Source organism: Lycorma delicatula, chromosome 6, assembly GCF_047948215.1.
Source record: "Lycorma delicatula isolate Av1 chromosome 6, ASM4794821v1, whole genome shotgun sequence".
Taxonomy (NCBI): domain Eukaryota; kingdom Metazoa; phylum Arthropoda; class Insecta; order Hemiptera; family Fulgoridae; genus Lycorma; species Lycorma delicatula.
The window spans coordinates 124,157,739-124,176,878 of record NC_134460.1 but is presented as its reverse complement, the minus strand read 5'-3'; the positions used below and the strand labels follow the sequence as shown (position 1 = coordinate 124,176,878).

At 30.3% G+C, this 19,140-nt stretch overlaps 1 protein-coding gene across 1 annotated transcript in view; it reads right to left on the bottom strand.

Moving 5' to 3' along the window:
• The window catches only part of LOC142326929 (uncharacterized), a 516,589-nt gene that overhangs the window by 64,254 nt on the left and 433,195 nt on the right, over positions 1-19,140 (bottom strand). The window lies entirely within an intron of this gene.

Sequence of the window (19,140 nt, the reverse complement as noted above, 5' to 3'; positions counted from 1 at the left end):
TAGAATATAATATGCGTAAACTACTAAGTTAATAATATCATAACTTATTCTCCAACTTGCAATAATACCACGTAAAAACTAAACAATTATTTATTGTAAAAGAAAATAATAAACCTCAAAAAATGAACATTAGTAAAATACATAAAAAAAAATTGTTAAATATAAACAAGTTTTTTCCTTTTAATTATCGCATTGGTACTTTGTCTTGTCCTTTAGTTTCATTTATTCTTTTTTCATATTTGCAATTTCTTTACGTCCTTAAAATTTCTTGTTTTTTTATTAAAAAAAAAAGAACTTATGAAATTAACTGACTTCCTTCTACATTAATAAAGATAGTTAAACGATATATATTCTCAGCAAGATAATACTTCGGTTAAAATTACAATGCTTGCTTCTTTTTACTTCCTTGTACGAAGTAAAAGAAGTATTAAGATCGCGAAAAATTTCGGTTTTCAGATTTCTACGGAAATATCCATTTCGAGCATGCCTGAATTCATTTTGATTAGTTACGGCGTGATGTCTGTACGTAAGGATGTACGTACCTATATACCTCGCATAACTCAAAAATGATCAGTCGTAGGATGTTGAAATTTTGGATTTAGGACTGTTGTGACATCTAGTTGTGCACCTCCCCTTTTGATTGCAATTGACTGTCCAAAAAAAGCCCAAAATCCAAAAAAAATTGGACTTTTTCTTAACTGCAGTAATAAGTCTTCATTGAGAACTTTTCAACGATATATCGTAAGTAATACTTATTTTCATTGGTTCCAGAAGTATAGCTAAATAAAATTTTAATTAATGAAATATTTGGATTTTACAAGGTGAAGGCACATCGGTTCGAATCAGACTTCCATCTCTTTTTTTTTTTAACTTTTTTTTAATTTAAATATATTGATATAATTATTAACCTCTGATTGTAAAAAAAAACATAAATAATAATTCAATAATAACAATTTAAAAAAAGAAAAATATCAGAAGTTATTAATGAAATAAAATTTTATGTATTTTTCATTCTTAAAAAAATGTGTATATGTTATTTAATAGGCGTACAAGAAATTAATGTGATGTTTAGATCAGATTTTTTTAAATTTATTATAAATTAGAATTCTTGAATTCCGTAATTTCAGTTTTCTATGATTTAGTTCATGGTATTGCGGTGTTTATTTAGAAATATAAAATTTTATAATGAAAAACCAAAAGAAATTTTATAGTGTAATCTAACTTCTAGTCTTTAATCGTCTTTGTGGACATTTTCAGGGACTAATGCTGCTGCTCTTCCACTGGCGTCAGTTGATGTTACTCTTGGCTGCTATTTTGAATTGGTATATATATATGTAAACGTGTTTGAATGATGTGTTGGATTTGGATTATATCTACTCGTATAATTGTTATAATGTGTATATCTCACGGTGTTCGAATGTCTAATAATATGGTCTCTTTTTTCATTTTCCCCATTTTTTTTTTACCCCCAATAGTCCAAAAAATGCTGTAGTTTTTATGAATTACACCGCTGAAGATGTCAGCTACAAAATGATAAATCATTTTTCATTTAGATTGTGAAATAGATAAACCGAATTTAATACTTGCTTTGGTGGTTTTAAAATTTAATATATTCCGTAATAATTATAATCTTTGTAGTTATGTATGATTACTTGGCGTAAAAAATTGCGGTTATAAAAGTTACAGTTTAATTTGATAAAAACAATCGTTTAATTATTAATAGAAAATATTTTTAATAATGCAGACTTGAGGAGCTTGTCAGGGAATGAAAGAAGAACTTAAACATAAAGAATTTAAATAGGGAAAAAAGAATTGAGGGGTAATTTCTCTCGTTTGAAAATGAGATGGCTCTTTTAACTAAAGAATAAATCAAAGAACGACAAAAACAAGCGTCTAAAATGTGATTTAAAATCTCCTTCAAAAAACTAAAATCATGACCAATATTAAGAAGTCTTTGACAAATTTAGAAGTCAATCGTCAGAATTTTGAGAAGATGGAACGCTTTAAATATCTAGGAAAATGGATCAGTTGGAATTCACTGGAAGTGCGACATCAGATATCCAGAATACAGAAGACAGAACTCGTATTCTACTTAGCTAAAGGCATGGGATCAGTCGACAAAGGACAGATGGATCTATTGCTTGAGATGGCTTGATCGGAAGTACGGGGAACTGGGTTACGAGTTGACCTACCGGTCACAGTGATTTTAAAGTGTACCTGTGCGCGCGGTTATTGAGATTCTCATTCTCACCCCCGTAGCGGAATACACCCTGTGCCACCTTCTCAGTTTTTAGCCCTTATGGGCATTACCGGAGGTCATCTTCGAAAGTTCGGCTTTCGACATATATCACTCCGCCTCGGCCAGGTCAGCTAAGTGTGATTATTGCGGAAGGAAGGACGTCGCAGAACCCACCGTGTTCAAATGTGACCGGTACTTGCAGCACAAGGAAACAATCTTAAGAGAATTCGGCATGCTTATCCCTGGATAATATCTTGTGGACTATGCGGCAAAGGTAGGAGAGTGGCAAACGGTATCGAAAATGTTGGTGAGAATTATCTGTACAAAGATTGTGGAAGAAGTGCAGGTGTGAATTCCCCCTGATTTTCCTGGGGGTGTGTTCGTCGTATTCAAAGCAGGTACGATCCCAGGTAGAAGTAACAGACAAAAACTAGCTAAAGAGATATACTATAATAAAAAATCACTCTCTTGGATTGCTAAAATTAAACATTATAACATATTAGTAAAATGAGAAGCTTGTACACAGCGGAAACGTAATGAATAACAAAGGAATAATGAATAATTTAGAAAAGAAGAAGAAAAAATTATTTGGAAAATGTTCGATTTAAAATTTTATAAATATAAACTTAAACTGATTTCCAATAAAGATCTCTACAATAAAATAAAAAGATTTTAAGACAGACCGAGTAAAAAAAAAATTACCTTTTACAGCCATCTCTTCAGAATAAATAAAAACAGATTCACAACACAAATCCTTGAATTCCTAAATTGTAAAAGAGTAAATACTTGAAATTGGTTCAAGAAGATCTAGCAGAAGTAAGCATAACAGAAGAAATCTTTAAATGTAGAAAGGAAAAAAGGAAAGTATTAAAAAATGAAAACTAAAGATTCCAAGAGAAACCTAAGTCATGTTATGGAGAAAACACCAAAATAGAAGAACAAAAGAAAATCAATTCCGAAGAATAAAAGCTTTCATGTCAAAACAGAAAGACAAAACAAAACGCATGAGACGTACTTGATTTAACGTACCTATTATGTGGATGATTCAGAAAAAAGGATTATTAACGTTAAATAAATTCGTAAAAAGTATAATTTATAATGAATTCAGATTTAACCTTTAGTATTTTAACTATTTATTTTTTGTTTTTGAACTATTTCTTTCTATTTAAAGAAATATTTCAATATTAGTACTGGAAAAAATAGAACAAAAGATTAAAAAATATTAATAAAATTAACTAAATAAATTATATAAATGATTTTAAATCGTTAGATTCTATTTTTAAATTAATTATTCCCTCTCTTTCTGTATCGAAAATTGGAATTGGATAATTCGAATTAATATAAATAAATAAAAAATATGTAAACATTTTTTTTTTAAATACCATTCTAAAATTAAACGAACTAAAAGATAAAAAATAATTTTAGGATGGTATCTCAGAATCGATTTGACAACAAGCTGATGGTGGTATGTAAGATTATGTGAGCTTCAAATTAAAAATTTGATCTTTTTACCAATTTTTTCATATGCGTGATGAATGGCCTAAAGAATGAGGAGCTCATGTCAAAGTAAACATTTTTGCTTCCCACTCTTTAGGCTATTCATCACGCATATGAAAAAACTGGTAAAAAGATCAAATTTTTAATTTGAAGCTTACTTTCACATAATATTACATACCACCATCAAAGCTTGTCAAATCGATTCTGAGATACCGTCCTAAAATTATTTTTTACCTTTTAGTGCGTTTAATTTAAGAATGCTATTTAAAAAAAATTTTTACATACTTTTTATTTTCTAATTTTTAATGCATTTAATATAGGAGTGGTTTTCAAAAAGATTTTTTTTATACAATTTTTTTTATTTTCGTATTTTCGGTAGCGATGAGGCACGGGGACTCTCGCACTCCCGAGCGAAAAACACCGAGTCCCGGTGGGGATACCCCACTCGGGGTGTCCCCGTTAGAGGCATTGGCATAAAGACCGAGTCCCGGCTCCTGGAGTGGAGACCCACGGACTGCATAGCCGGGCCTGATGGATCCTACTCTGGGGGTTTGAGGCGGGCGCAAAGTGAGATCCGACCGGTGGGCCGAGAGGTGGAGGCCCGTTAGAGTAAAGTACACTCCCCTGGGCTGTGTAATACTTAACTGCAGGATCTGGCCCGGGGAAGAGGGAGAAAAAACTTAGCGAAACAAGCTAAGTTATCTTTCACTAAGAAAATGTGCATGTAAACGAGGTTGCATAAGTGCAAGGGGCTTTTTTTTTACTTAGCAACTTTTAGGAGCATCTTAGCGGCTTGAAAATGTTGCTAAAATGTGTTCTCATCGGGAGCAAACATGTATGCAAAATTTCAGAGCGAATGGATAAGCCGAAGTGCTTCAAAATTCAACTGAAATGTTCCGTACCACGAATCTCACATACAAATCCAAGAGCGAGTTAATATAAGAGTGGTAAAGATAAAATATTTTATTATAATGAATCAATAATTAATATTTTTCAATATTTATAATGGAAACATAAAATAATTCAATGTTTGATTTGATGGTATTGAAATGTAATTTAACTAATAAGCTGAAAATTGTCACAGTAATAGTAGATAAAAAAAACAACACAGTTTGTTTTTTATCGTGTTAAAATTATTAAATACCAATCTTTACGGTAAAAATTTTCCTGTAATTGTTTTTTTTTTAATTTTTTCATTTATTGATAAGAAAACCGCGAAATTTGTTTAAATTAATTGTTTGTATTATTGTTTATTTGTTACCTATCAGATGATGTATTTGTAATGGAACAGAGATCGAATTTTCTACAACCAACTACAATATTAGAATATGTCGTTTTAAACCAAAAAGAGGGTACTGAAGCAGAAAATTTGACTGTTAATAGAGCTGAATAGATTACGACTGAAAGAAGGATAGCGAAGGGTCAGTGGAGAGTTAAAGAGAAGAATATACGCGCCGGTCCGGAAAATGTTCCTGCAAAACTCGAATAGAATTCCTGGACAATAGAAATGCCAACCTTATATGGCGCACAGTGTACAGAATAAACAGATCCATCTCATCTCTTTGTATTTTAATCGAATATTTTAAATATAACGTTTAATACAGTATATAAACAGCGGTATTAAAATGCTCTATCTTATCACCATTATTATTATTATTACAAATAATCTGTAATATTTATTTTCATATTTTTGTTCTGTAATCATGGAATTAATTACTACTGTTCAAACAATTACATTTAAACAAAAGCGAAGGTCGTACATACAAAAGCAAAAGCGTACAAAAGCGAAGGTCGTACATTTGTATATAACATACAAATCTACTATTACGTTGTTCCAAACAACAAATCATTTTTGGTGTTCGATTCTTGTTTATGATGTGTTTTACAATTGCATTTTTAAAAAATTTATTTAGCCTTCACAGAAAACTACAAAAATGTTAAAATGCTTTTATGCTTTAATCTTAATTAAAATTTATTATACAACTTAAATTCCTAGAAAATAAATACAAAATGTACGGTTCTGAAAGTTGGTCCATATTAAATATAAATTATTTATTTATAAACGCCGCGAAAATGTTAGGTGGTTTATGTTTAATTACACATGATTTTGTTAAATGTTTTTCCAATTGCTACTAAATAACGTTCAATTTAGCGTACTAACAACAAAAACGTTTACAACGAAAACTTCAAAATCCTAAACATTTTTAGCTGTTTTTTGAGTTGTGATTTTTTAACACAGCTCTAACCTCAATGTTTTCCTTTTTTAACCCAAAAATACAAATTTAATTTTAGATAAAGCGTTCGTATACAGAAGTATAAATCGTTCGAACGAATGAATCGTTAGTGCGCTGCGCGCAGCTGCCCAGCTGCCCGACGCACCATTTGTTCCGTTCTGCCTCAGTAGTGAAAATGTGAGCACATATATCAAACAAACAAATAAACAAACATACAAACAAACCCTTTTTTGTAGAGAGTGAAAAGTAGTATTTTTTTAAATAATAAAAAAAGTGATAACAATGGGTTGTTTCTGTTGCACGGCTTATACACACATATATACACAATTGAATTTAAAATATTTATCATTTTATTTAAATATAATATTTTTTCGTTTATTTCATCAATGATTCTAACTAAAGCGTGCACGCATACAGTACTTAATTTGCGCGGGTGTGGCGGTACTAGTGGTGACGGTCATCAGTAGTAGAACTAATGTAATTTCACAACATGCATATAAAAGATTTCGCTTGTACGATCGGCAGACTGGTGTAGTCGTGAGGCTTGACCAGGTACCGCGTCAATCGGGCTATCGAGTTCGATACTCAGCCAGACCTAGTTACTTTTTTACACTTTAAATATTTATTTGTTTAATTTTATCGCCCCACTGTGGCGTCACAACATAGTAGTAATTTAGAGCATTTTTTGAGGCGGGGATGCGATTTTGCAAAAACTTTTTTTAATTTTTAACAAATGTGCCTAAGAGAAACATGACCTTAATTAGGCGAAATCTCGAGATACTGAAGGTGACCTTGCTCTACAGCCTCACCCCCTTGACCTTTTAAGTTAAAAATGTAATGGCATCAATGCTCCATATATAGAAATAATCTGACGAAGTTTAGTGAAAATCGGTCCAGTAGTTCTGGAAATGTAAGGTGATTTAGAGGCCAACAACGAACACACGTACATACGACCATTAACATCCGGAAAATTTCAATCAAGTTTTTGGGCACCTTAGGTGTCAAAACGTCAAAATCCGATGAAAACCCATATGCTCAAATTGGATTGATTACAATACTTCCCCTTCTAGTACTATAGCTCTGCTATTGCCCAAGACGGGAAAGTAAAAATATACTTAATACATTACAAAATTTTAGTTTTAATAAAATGACTTTTCAGTGATTGTAATACGACTCTAAATAACTGAATTATGGCGGAACCAATATAACATGAAGATTATATCCAAAATTGGAATAGCATCTCATTGAATTTTTTGGTTAGTTTTCGTTATTTACTATGAAACGAAAAATAAAATTTTATTATAAATAACCTGTGTAACAATAAATGGTGGTTTTAATAATTCACTTTTATTGCTGGCTTAACTGTAAAAATGTATTTCACTAACAGCAATGGAGTTCTTTATCCATAACAGTTTGGGAATTGCGTGTTAGATAATATATAAGTACCAGTTATAGATAATAAAATATTCAAATGTTCGTTCAAGCTATTGCAGGGATCTTAGAATTTATTCAATATAGCGATTTGCTAGTATTCTACATAAAGTATCAAGTATCATATTCTCGTTTGTTACTAAAAAAATCCGATGTGGACATACATGACTTCCTTATACGCCTATTCCTTAAACGCATTTTTAAAATACATAAAATGTTATTTTCACTAATAACTTCTGATTTTTTCATATTTTTTATTGTTATTATAAAATTATTATTTATTGTAAAACTTTCTCTACAATCAGGGGTTAATAAATATGAATAAATCAATATATTTAAATTAAAATAAAAAGTTAAAAAAAAAAAATGGAAATGAAGTTGGATTCGAACCGATATGCCTTTCCCTAAGATCCCAATATTTCATTAACTAAAATGTCATTTGACTATAACTCTGGAATCAATGAAGGTAAGTACTACTTATGATATATCGTTGAAAAGTTCTCAATGAGGGCTTATTACTGCAGTTAAGAAAAAGTCCAAAATCCAAATTTTTTAGATTTTTGGCTTTTTTGATCAATTCTGGTACAGTCGATTGCAATCAAAAGGGGAGGTGCACAACTAGATGTTACAACAGTCCTAAATCCAAAATTTCATCCTATGGTTAATCGTTTTTGAGTTGTGCGAGATACATACGTACGTACGTACGTACAGACGTTACGCCGAAATTAGTCAAGATGGATTCAGGGATGGTCAAAATAGATATTTCCATTGAAATCTGAAAATCGAAATTTTTCACTATTACAATACGTCCTTTACTTCGTACAAGGAAGTAAAAATGTACTAAATACTCAAAATGTTTTTTTCATGTTTTAAATTAATATCACACAAGATAACTGAAAATTTGTTGATTTCATATTTATTAACTAGTTTATGAATGAATTAAAATCTTATTGGTCCTTAAACCTTATCTTATTAATATTAACAATTATTTTATGAAAAAATTGTTTATATATACATATATACACGGAGTGTTTATATATTGACATGTTTTCCGCCAGATTTTTATATGTTTTGTTTTAAATAAATTCCGAAATTCTTACGTTTGTATTTAGTCTCTGTGGATTTTATTCATACCATTTTACTCAGAATTAAATTCTTTACAAGTTCTGTTTAAAACTTTTATGTATTTATTAGTCGCTAAACATAAAAGTAAACATTTTTCGACCGTAATATTTTGTCTTTTATCCCAAATTTGTCAAAAACTATTAAAAATACAGTTCTGGGATTCCTTTTTTCGATTTTTGAGGTCAGGTTTCATATAAAACGACTAATTTATCCCCTTAATTTGGGTTCTAAGAATTACAGTCTGGCCTAATTTTACGGAAGTTGCAGAAATTAGGGTGAAATTTTTCGCCAGCCGTCACTCTTTAACGAAGCGTTTCCAAACCTTTATTTATATGAAGCTTTTTTCTTAATTTCACCAGTAGAAAAAGTCCTGAATCATTCTGTATAGCGTATAATAAAAGATATATATATATATTGTATTATTATATTACATTACTTTTTTTGTGTTAATTTTGTATTATAATAATACGGCTTGTATTACTTAAAGAATATTAAAATAAAATATTTATTATTTACATAAACAACCGAGAAGTTTCTTTGTGATTTTATATATATATATATATATATATATATATATTGTATTATCTTCACCGCATAATTTCATGATTGGTTTGGATATAGCGTCAGCAATTTTCAGTACTGCGATTGATAAAAAAAAATAATTATCTTACTTGTTTTAAATCCAGTGTATTTTGATTGGTCCGTTGCATTCAGTCAGTGATATAAAAAGAAGGATATAGATTGGTTGGAATCTTTACGTTCTAATTGTTCACACCAATTCAGTACTGTGATTGATCTAACTGTGGTGTTTTCGATATTAATTTATGCGAGATTAGATGCTGAGTAGTAAAATTCCCAAGTGTGAGCTTATGAGGTAATTTTTTGTTGTACTAATATTCGTTAAATCAAGCTTGGAAGAAGTAGGTATCACTTGCAAATTTTAGAAATAAAGTTTAATTTTTTTTAAAAATATTTATTTCGTTTTCACTACTGAAAATTACGTATTTAATAGAAAATTATATAGTACCACTATTTTTATAGATAGGAGACTACATTTTCATACTTATTACTGTCTGCCTATTATGTAAATAAATTTTAAAAATAACATCTATAATTACTGTGATTGATATAATTTTCATATTATCCTTACAGACTCGTTTGTATCAAAACTGGTTTTCCATTAAGATCGTGCTTTTTCTACTTAGGCCACAGTCTTACCATCTTTTTACATGCAGTAGAGCCATTTCAAACCGATAGAATCACAAGAATAAAGTAATGGAATCCAGTATTTACATCTTAGCAGTTCACTTTTATGTTCTGTAATTTGTAAATTTTTTTATACCCCTGTAATTTGTACTATTTATTATGTGGTCACAAGTAATATTATTTATTTTGTTCAGTATTACTTTTATTAAATACTTTAATAAAATTAAATTTACTTATATAAAGATAAAAATACGGTATACAATTGCTTCAAAGAAAAAATTTGTTCAGAATTGGTGGAAACCTGAACACTGTGAAAAGACAGTGTTTTTGTACATAGTAAAAAATTAATGAAAGACTATAGATTACGTAGTATTTGATCTATAATTAATACAGAGGACCAGAGAAATCGATCTTGACTCAATGTTGTATGGCAACTGGTCATAAAATAAATTAATTAGATACTAAAATTTTATTAAACGTCACGAACAAAAAAGAATTAGACGGTTGGGAAATATATTTTATTAGTAATTGGAGAGAAAATTCATTAATCATTAATAAGAAGACTCTTATAGGATTTTATCGATAAAATGATTATAACAATTTTTGACCGTATTCAAAATGATATTCACTTTTAACTTGGTCTGTCCAAAACGATATTAAATTAGTCTTTGTTAATTAACTGTTATTTATTTATTTTTTTATTAATAAATTTCAGAAGTAATACTTTTTTGTAATGTTTCATAAATTTCTGGATTTCGTTATATTAATTAATTTTTTTATCTATTTTATTTTTATTTTTAAAATTTATCCCTTAAAATTTGTTTTATCAGTTTCTCTCTGTCTACTGATTATAATGGTTCACTGAATAAGCAAACTTTGCAATATAAATTGCAATTATAGATTTTTCTTTAGTGTAATTGGTTTTTAAGCCGTTCCTCTTTGTGATTTTACTTTAATAATCTTTCAGAGAAACTTATTGCTTGTATTAAATATATAATTTATTTTATATTTATTTGTTTTATATTATGCTATATTTTTTTGTTATAAATATGTTATTTATATAATCTTTTTTTTTCTTTCTTGGCAGCATAGCTTCCCAAGAAGGAAATTATGGTATTCAGTCAAAAAATAGGATATGGTTTTTTTTCATTTCTTGACGTTTCATGAAACAGGAACCCCAAACAAAAAATAAGTGGGGGTATGTTTGTACTTACGTATGTACGTCGGCTGGCATGTTTGAAGTTTAATAAATTTTCATTGGATAAACCGATTTTGATGAAATTTTGTACAGAGATTGGTGTATATGGGTTTGTTGATAAACATTTGGGGTAGATATCTCCAAGGGAGAGATTGTTTTTTGGAGTCAGTTTTCTCATAATTTTGCAAAAATAACCCTACTTTATATTCAGCTCAGTACATGTGTGCATGCTTATCTTACCACTCTAAAAGATTTTGCTCCAAAATTCTCTTTTACCAAAAATCCAAAACTACTACTATCTTTATTTATTGCATATTTTTTAACTGATTTTTTTTTGTCTTTGTAAGCATAATGTAGTTAAAGTTGCCCTAAAAAATCCTTTAATATTGTGAGGGTAATATTGTGAGTGGGGAACCGATAAAATTAAAAATATTAACGTTTAAAAACTTTTTTGTTTTATTTAAACTATTAATAGTATTAAAATTTTAAATAATAAACTTATAATAATAATATTACAATAAAATTTCATCATAATTCACCCCTCCCCCAACCAAAAAAGAAATCATAACTTTAACTTTAATGTTAAAGTTAAAGTTAATCATTTAACTTTTTAATGATTGTACATTCTTCAGTGGATTTTGTTTTAGTTTGTACCATTTATCAGAATAAACGTTAAAAAATCTACGAAAATTTCTTTAAAGGTGTTTTTGGAGGTGAGGAGCACTATAACAATAAAAAAATATTTATGTTTTGAATTAAAAAAAATTTGTTTGATTAACATAAAATTTTACAATCAAACTTCATGATAAATTAACTCCAAACAAAAAAATCTTAACTTTTTTCTTTTTTCATTATTTTTCCACTATATGAGAATAAATAATTCCAGATATACAACTTTGTTGAAAGCTTTTTTTTTTAATCATATTAGACAAGAATAGCAAAACCAGTTGTGAAAAGTGTATAACAAATAGTAGTATTTAATTTTTTTCCAAATTTACATTTTTAGAAAATTATCTAAATTATAAACAAATACCAATAAATTACCAGCCTTTTAGTTAGGTTCCCACTTAAAAAAAACCCTTTCGGCACGCCAGAAGGCGGAGGTAGATTTCACCGGTGCTAAGTAGGGGATAAAAAAGATTTCAACCTTAAAGTTAAGAAAATCTTCAAATTTACTCATACAACAATGATTGCTTGTGAAAAAAGTTTCACTTGTTTAGCATACAACAATCTTGTATGCTAATCTTCTTACAATTCCAACAACATTTTGGTCATTCCTTGCCGTAACGGTTGGTCATATCAAAAATTGTTTCAGACAAAGGTTTTAGGTAATGTTTAGAGGACTGACGACAACTTAAACCGATTCGATACTTGCCTGTTAAGAGAGGTGTGATTTCTTTTTTTGTCTTCGAAACCCCATTTTCCCCACCCCCTGGGCAATTGGTTGGTGGTATTAAAAAACTTTACTTATATAAATCTTAGGACCTTATCCAAAGAATAGTAGGAACTTTAAACGAGTTCGATATTTTACTTAATAAGAAAGTTACAGGGATATATGTTTTTTTCGAAAAAGCCACCCCATTTCCACCCCATGACCCGATTTTGGCCATTAACGAACTCGACCAAGATTTTCAGTCGTGATATTTTATGTATCGATTTGAAAATGATTGGTGCAAAATTACGGCAGTTATCGTGTTCAAAAATAAGTGACATAAATATATATATATATTTATGTCACTTATTTTTGAACTGACGGTGGTTTTTGGGTCTGGGGGATGTGAAACGCGAAGATGTGTCAAAATTTTCCGGAAATTAAATCATGGTATCCATTACAATAGGAAGCTTTCTTATGAAAAGTATCTAAACAAATTGAGATTAATGATTTAAATAGTATTTATATTTTTTTAATTTTCATACATTTTTAATGAGGTGGAGAAAATCTGCGTTTTAATAGACAAGAAATACAAAGAAACGGTTTAATTATGTTGCTATCGGTCACGAGCATAGGTCTCCCCCTTTAGGCGGGTATGTTTTATTTTTTATGTAATTATTTTTTTAAAATACGAGATATATTTTACTACTAATTTTATCAAATTTTCGTATAATAATACTATGAATGTGTTAATAGCCTAATATAACCATAGCCTTATATTAGCCATAGCCTAATATAATAATAACAGAAAATATTATATGTATTATACAATATATATGTATTATTAAAGAATATTACAAATTGCCCGGCAATTACTCGGGAGATGATTCTATAACCAAAAGTAAGTTAAAAGATTTATATAAATATAGGTCAGAAAACGTTTCGTTAGTGGATCTCGAAACATTTAGCCCTGCTTCTGGTAAAACCTTTGGTGATAATTCTTTCTAAGTGATGATAATTTCATATGCCCTTTTTTCTTACCGCCAAGGCTCAATGGAGAGCGGTACTTGCATTTTTTGCAAACAAATCTGATGAACTCTTGTAAGATATTCTACTTGCAGATAGATGCAGATGTGGTTTTTCAATGATGATGTGGTTTTTTAATGCACTTGATTACTACTACAGTCGTGATATGATGAATCATTTAAATAACACATTTAGTAAACAGTGGATCGGTCGAAACGGATCAGTAGGCCACCTTGATTTCCCGATCTCATCCCAGCGGACTTTTTCCTTTGGAGTTGGATGAAGTCGTTAATTTATTCCGCTCGAATTGGCACAAGAAGAATTAAGACATCATATAATAGAAGCTGGAGCTACTATTAGGAATAATTATGATGCTATTAAACGCCCCTGGTAAGCGTGAATTCGCCTAGCTGAACTATGCATTGAACAGAATAGTGGCCGCACGGAGCAACTGCTTTGAGGAAATATTTGCAGCTTTATCAAGTAACCATTTTAATATTTAATAATTTTTAGAAGAAAACCAAACAGGTCGCAGGCTCCTGGGAATAATCGCGGCTTACCGTACAACATCTCATGAGACCGCTTGTGTGTTGGCCAGTGACCCTTCAATCGACCTTCTGGTGAAGGAGAGAGATGAAAGGCATGCCGGGATAGTCGCGACTTTGGCGCGGGAGATGATTTTTGATGTCTGGCAAGAGCGGTGGCAGGTCAGCGACAAGGCTGTTTGGACAAGGGGTGTGATCCCGGACTTGAGACAGTGGTACTCCAAGAGATGTGGCGACCTCACTTATTACACAATGCAGCTGTTTACGGGGCATAGCAACTTTGAAGTTTATCTCCACCGTATAGGTAGGCGCAAGTCCCTTACTTGTTATGTTCTGTTTAGATCCGGACTCAGTAGAGCACACGCTGTTCCAGTGCCCAGAATGGGAGGATCAGCGGACTCGTTCTGAGGTCGCCGACCTGATCCTAGTCTTTTACCACATATAACATCTACGGTGACCCTTTGGAAGGCATTTGACAACAATGCAAAGTGCGTCCTAATGGCTAAGGATGTTGAGGAACGAAGAAGAGGATATTAGTTCCGGGATTGGACAGCCCCAGGTGCAAGGGCCGGCATGCCATGGTGTGTCGGTTCCGATGAACAGCTGGAGACTCCAGGTGGTTTGCGTTACTCTATAACTGTTACGGCAGGATCCGACAACAGCTGAAAAAAAAAAAACCCTACAGTCCCTACACTGGGAGTTAGAGGCAGGAGCAAATAATAGATCTAACCGGTGGGCCAACCTGCTATGCCGGATGTTAAGCCGGTAGGCGGGAAGGCCCATTAGAATAATTTACACTCCCCTGGGCTGCGTTATATTTAATTGTGGGTCTGGCGCGGGGAGGGAAAAGAAAAAAAGAAAAAAGAAAAAAATCAATCAATGTACATACGACTCGATCTTTTTTTTTTTTTTTTTTAAAAAGTCCTTAAAATCATTTAATAAAGTGTTTTAACACATGATAAGTATATAAAATAAAAAATTATCTATTATACAACGTATTATTTACAACACTCTTGTATATGTAATTTTATTTTTTTACATTTTAATAAGGATGTTAAATGTGCGTTAATATCGGTAGTTAAAATTAGTCGGGTATTTGATAGTACAAAGTTAAATAAACAGTTGTAGCAATGCAGTAAAATTGAGTAGGCCATTATTGCCTGCCGCTTTGCGGCAATAAAAACGAAAGAATGCTTGAATGTGGTCCTGGGGAATGCTATTATAGAGGTGTAGCAAACGCGTATTGTTCAGTGTTATATAAACAAACAAACAAACAGATGTATTAATAGATACAAGTGTATGTACGAACGTGTGTATACTCCTGTGTACAGTCCGTCCTCTGAGATTAGGTTAAATGTCGGTTCAACATTCTCTGGAGTCGCATTTATGAACCATATAGCGAATGCGCTTACTCCTTCAGAATAATACTACTCCACCTGGCTTTCCCACAGTTTTACCCTTTCTATTTATGTGAATATAATTTTGTAGAGAAGGATGACGATATTACTTCTAAAATTTCTCATTTCTACTTCAAGCAGTTAATGTTTCTTAGGTATTATTTGTTTGCAGTGGCTTTGTAATAAGATTATATCTCAAAGAGATATTAATAGAAATAAAGGAGTACTGAGTGTTGTGTAAATTAAATGTATAGCTACTAAATTACATTTATGAAAAACTAATGTTTTACAGAATTTTATTCTGTTTAAGAAACAAAAGTAGCGAAATTTTTTATTAGTATTATTTTGAGGGATCCATCATCTATCTGCCTTTTAATATCATTGAATTTATTTAAATGAATTTCCACAAAACAAAATTTTTTAGCAAGAAATTTATTTGTAATTTATTTAAAACATAGGATTATGAATTTTTATGTAAGTTTAGACGAGTAAAAAAAAAATACACAAAAAATTACAAATATTTGGGAATATAGAGAGACAGAGGGCTGGAAGAAGGCAATGGAAGTAAAAGGAAGGATCAAAACGAAAAGAAATGTTATTTGATTTCACAAAATTATTAAAAAAACACAGCTGTTTCGATACATATTACCTTCTTCAGCTGTACCAAAACGTTGTAGTTTTTTGAAAATAATTTCGTAAAAATCAAATAATATTTTTGTTTATTTTTTTTTGTTAATATGGATTTTCATCAAATAACGACTTCATCCATCGATTATTAAAAGGAAGGATGATGAAGGTAAAGGAAGCCATCAGTAAAAATAAGAAATTACTACGTAATAAAAATTAAATATAAGGGAGAGAGGTTAGTCAAATGCTATGTAGAGAGAACAATCGAAATGAAGCATGAATTATGAGAAAAAGGGAGAGGGATTGGATTGAGGCTTTTGAGATTTGGATATGAAAAAGGAAGAAGAAGATGGATGGGTAAGGAATGAGGATGTAATGAACAGGATTAAAGAGAAATGAACACTTATCTCAAAAGTACACAAAAGAAAAGGAAACAGGTTAAGACATAAGGTTAGTGGAAGAGGAGACTTGACGATTAGATCGGAAGGCTCAGTAAAATGAGAAAGTAAGCGAGGTTGAAGTTAATATCATCTATAAATCATCATAAATTTAACTAAAAGGGGACAAAAAAGAAGGCTTGGGACAGAAATGCATTGTGATAGCGGCGCCGTAAGGAACCTGGCGCCAGGCAGAACACCAAATGATATTTATTTGTGTATGCGTACACATAAAGAGATTCTTGACTCGTCAGTATTTCCTAATAAATCATCTTAAATATAATTTTAAAAATTAGCGAATTGTATTTATCTATATTTCATTTCTGAAGAGGATTGAAGCGCTCTAGAAATAAGTTAATTATAACAATTTCTAAAAAAATTGAAAATTTTTATGTTACAGACCTTTTTAACGATTTTTCATACTCTCTAGAAATAATCTGTAATTAACTTATTTATAATAAATGTAACTATCACAATGAAATCGATGTAATAAAAATTTAATTTTTTTTTTTTTAGTGTAAGACAAAACCACCAATTTATTACACTGCATCTTCTTAGCATAGATTTTCTATTGTGACAACCATTTCATCTATTTGATTCGAGTTAAGTAATTAGTTTAAGAACAAATTCTAAGATTCTTCAACAAGGATATTAATTTTCTTTCAGTACATGTATCTTGTCTTTATCATTTCATCTTAAAAAAATTGTTGTGGACAACGCATGACTTCCTTGTACGCCTATTAAATTACATATACACTTTTTTTTCTGTACTTCTGATTTTTTCATATTTTTTTTAATTGTTATTATTGAATTATTATTTATTGCAAACATTTTTTTACAATCACAGATTAATAAATCAATATATTTAAATTAAAATGAAAAGTTAAAAAAAAGGAAATGAAATCGGTTTCGAACCGGTATGCCTTCCCCTTGTAAGATCCAAATGTTTCATTAATTAAATTTTGATTTGGCTATAACTCTGGAACTAATGAAAATAAGTACCACTTTTGATATATCATTGAAAAGCTCTCAATGAGGGCTTATTACTGCTGTTCAAAAGTCCAAAATATAAATGTTTTGGATTTTTTGGATACTTCTGGTTCAGTCGATTGGAATCAAAAGGGGAGATGCACAACTAGATGTTACAACAGTCCTAAATCCAAAATTTCAACATTCTAATACTAATCGTTTTTGAGTTATGCGAGATATATACGTACGTACAGACGTCACGCAAACAAGTCCAGGAATAGTCAAAATGGATATTTCCGTTGAAATCTGAAAACCTAAATTTTTCGCGATCACAATACTTCATTTACTTCGTCGTATAATGAAGTAAAAAAACAACGGATTTGGAATCATGTTTCTTTTCAATTATATTACGGAGATATTTTGTAATATACAGTATTTTCATTTTTTGTTCACCTCGATCATTGAGTATTAACATTGGTAATCCGATCAGATTACGAACTTATCAGTGTTCTGAAATTTCAGAAAATACTCGTTTACATATTTATGTTACTTAAAACTTTATTTTATTTTATCATTAAATATACTTTTTCAATATTCATAGGTAACGAAAAAACAGTTTAATGACGGTGGAGGAAGAATGGAACAGTAATGAAATTTAAAAAAAATAAATTATCTTGAAATTTACTTTTATTATTTCTGTTTTGAAGGAAATTATTCTATACATAAATTAATTAAACCTGAGTGTGTTTGATACAAAAAAACTTAAGTTTGTCTTTTAATGAGAGACAAAATAAGTTTTTATGCTACAAAATTCATTTTATTCCTGGTCTCATAGGATTATGAGACAGGATCTTAGGATCTCATCATTTAAAATTTTATCTATCATCCTAATTTTTGATATCGTCATGTAACACCACTTTTCAAAAGTTTATCTTTTTATTTTCTACTTTTCCTGTTGACCATGTTTCACTACCACATAAATATTTTCAAGAATTTTTTACAATTAATTATGAAATCTATATTCTTTATAGACTTTGTTTCTTGAAAGGTCTTCTTGCTTCTTTCAATCGGCATATTACATCTACATTTCTTCTTTATCCTTTATAATTAATTCTGTTGCCTATATTACAAACATTCTGCAATTTCTGGTAAATTATATTTCTGTATTTTGAAATTTAATTTCTGATAAATAATTTCTTTCTGCTATTTAATTACATTTGTTTATTTTCAAACTGAATTTCTCACCTAGCATAACTCCATGTTTATATTTACATATATTTATATTATATTTCTTAAACTCATTTCTAGTTTCTGCCTAAAAAAACAATGTCATCAATAAATTTCAACATCTTTTTCCTTGGTTAAGTTACCCTTTGTTATTCTTTTTCCAATAATATCTGCATTTCCTCTTTTATATATCCTGAAAAACAACTGAGATAGACTTCACCCATTCTGAATTAGATTTTGCTTCATCTTCATCATTTACTTTTATAAATGACGTCTGGAAAACAATTTTAATAAGTTTTCCCCCTTTTTTTTAAGTCCCAATTTTTCTTAAAATTTTGAAAATTTTATTCTATTCTCATTTCTTCAGATCTAATATTACACGTAGATATGTTTATTTTTTTGAAATATACTTTCTAAATTTCCGTGGTGGAATTGTAGCGTCTCGGCCTTTCATCCGAAGGTTCCGGGTTCGAATCCCGGTAAAGAATGGCATTTCCATACGCTACAAAAATTCCATCTACAAATATCACACAGTATCAAGCTTATATAGCGATATCATCAAGCGTAAATCCTGATGCTGTAGTTTATACGGACGGCTCTATAAACTTTA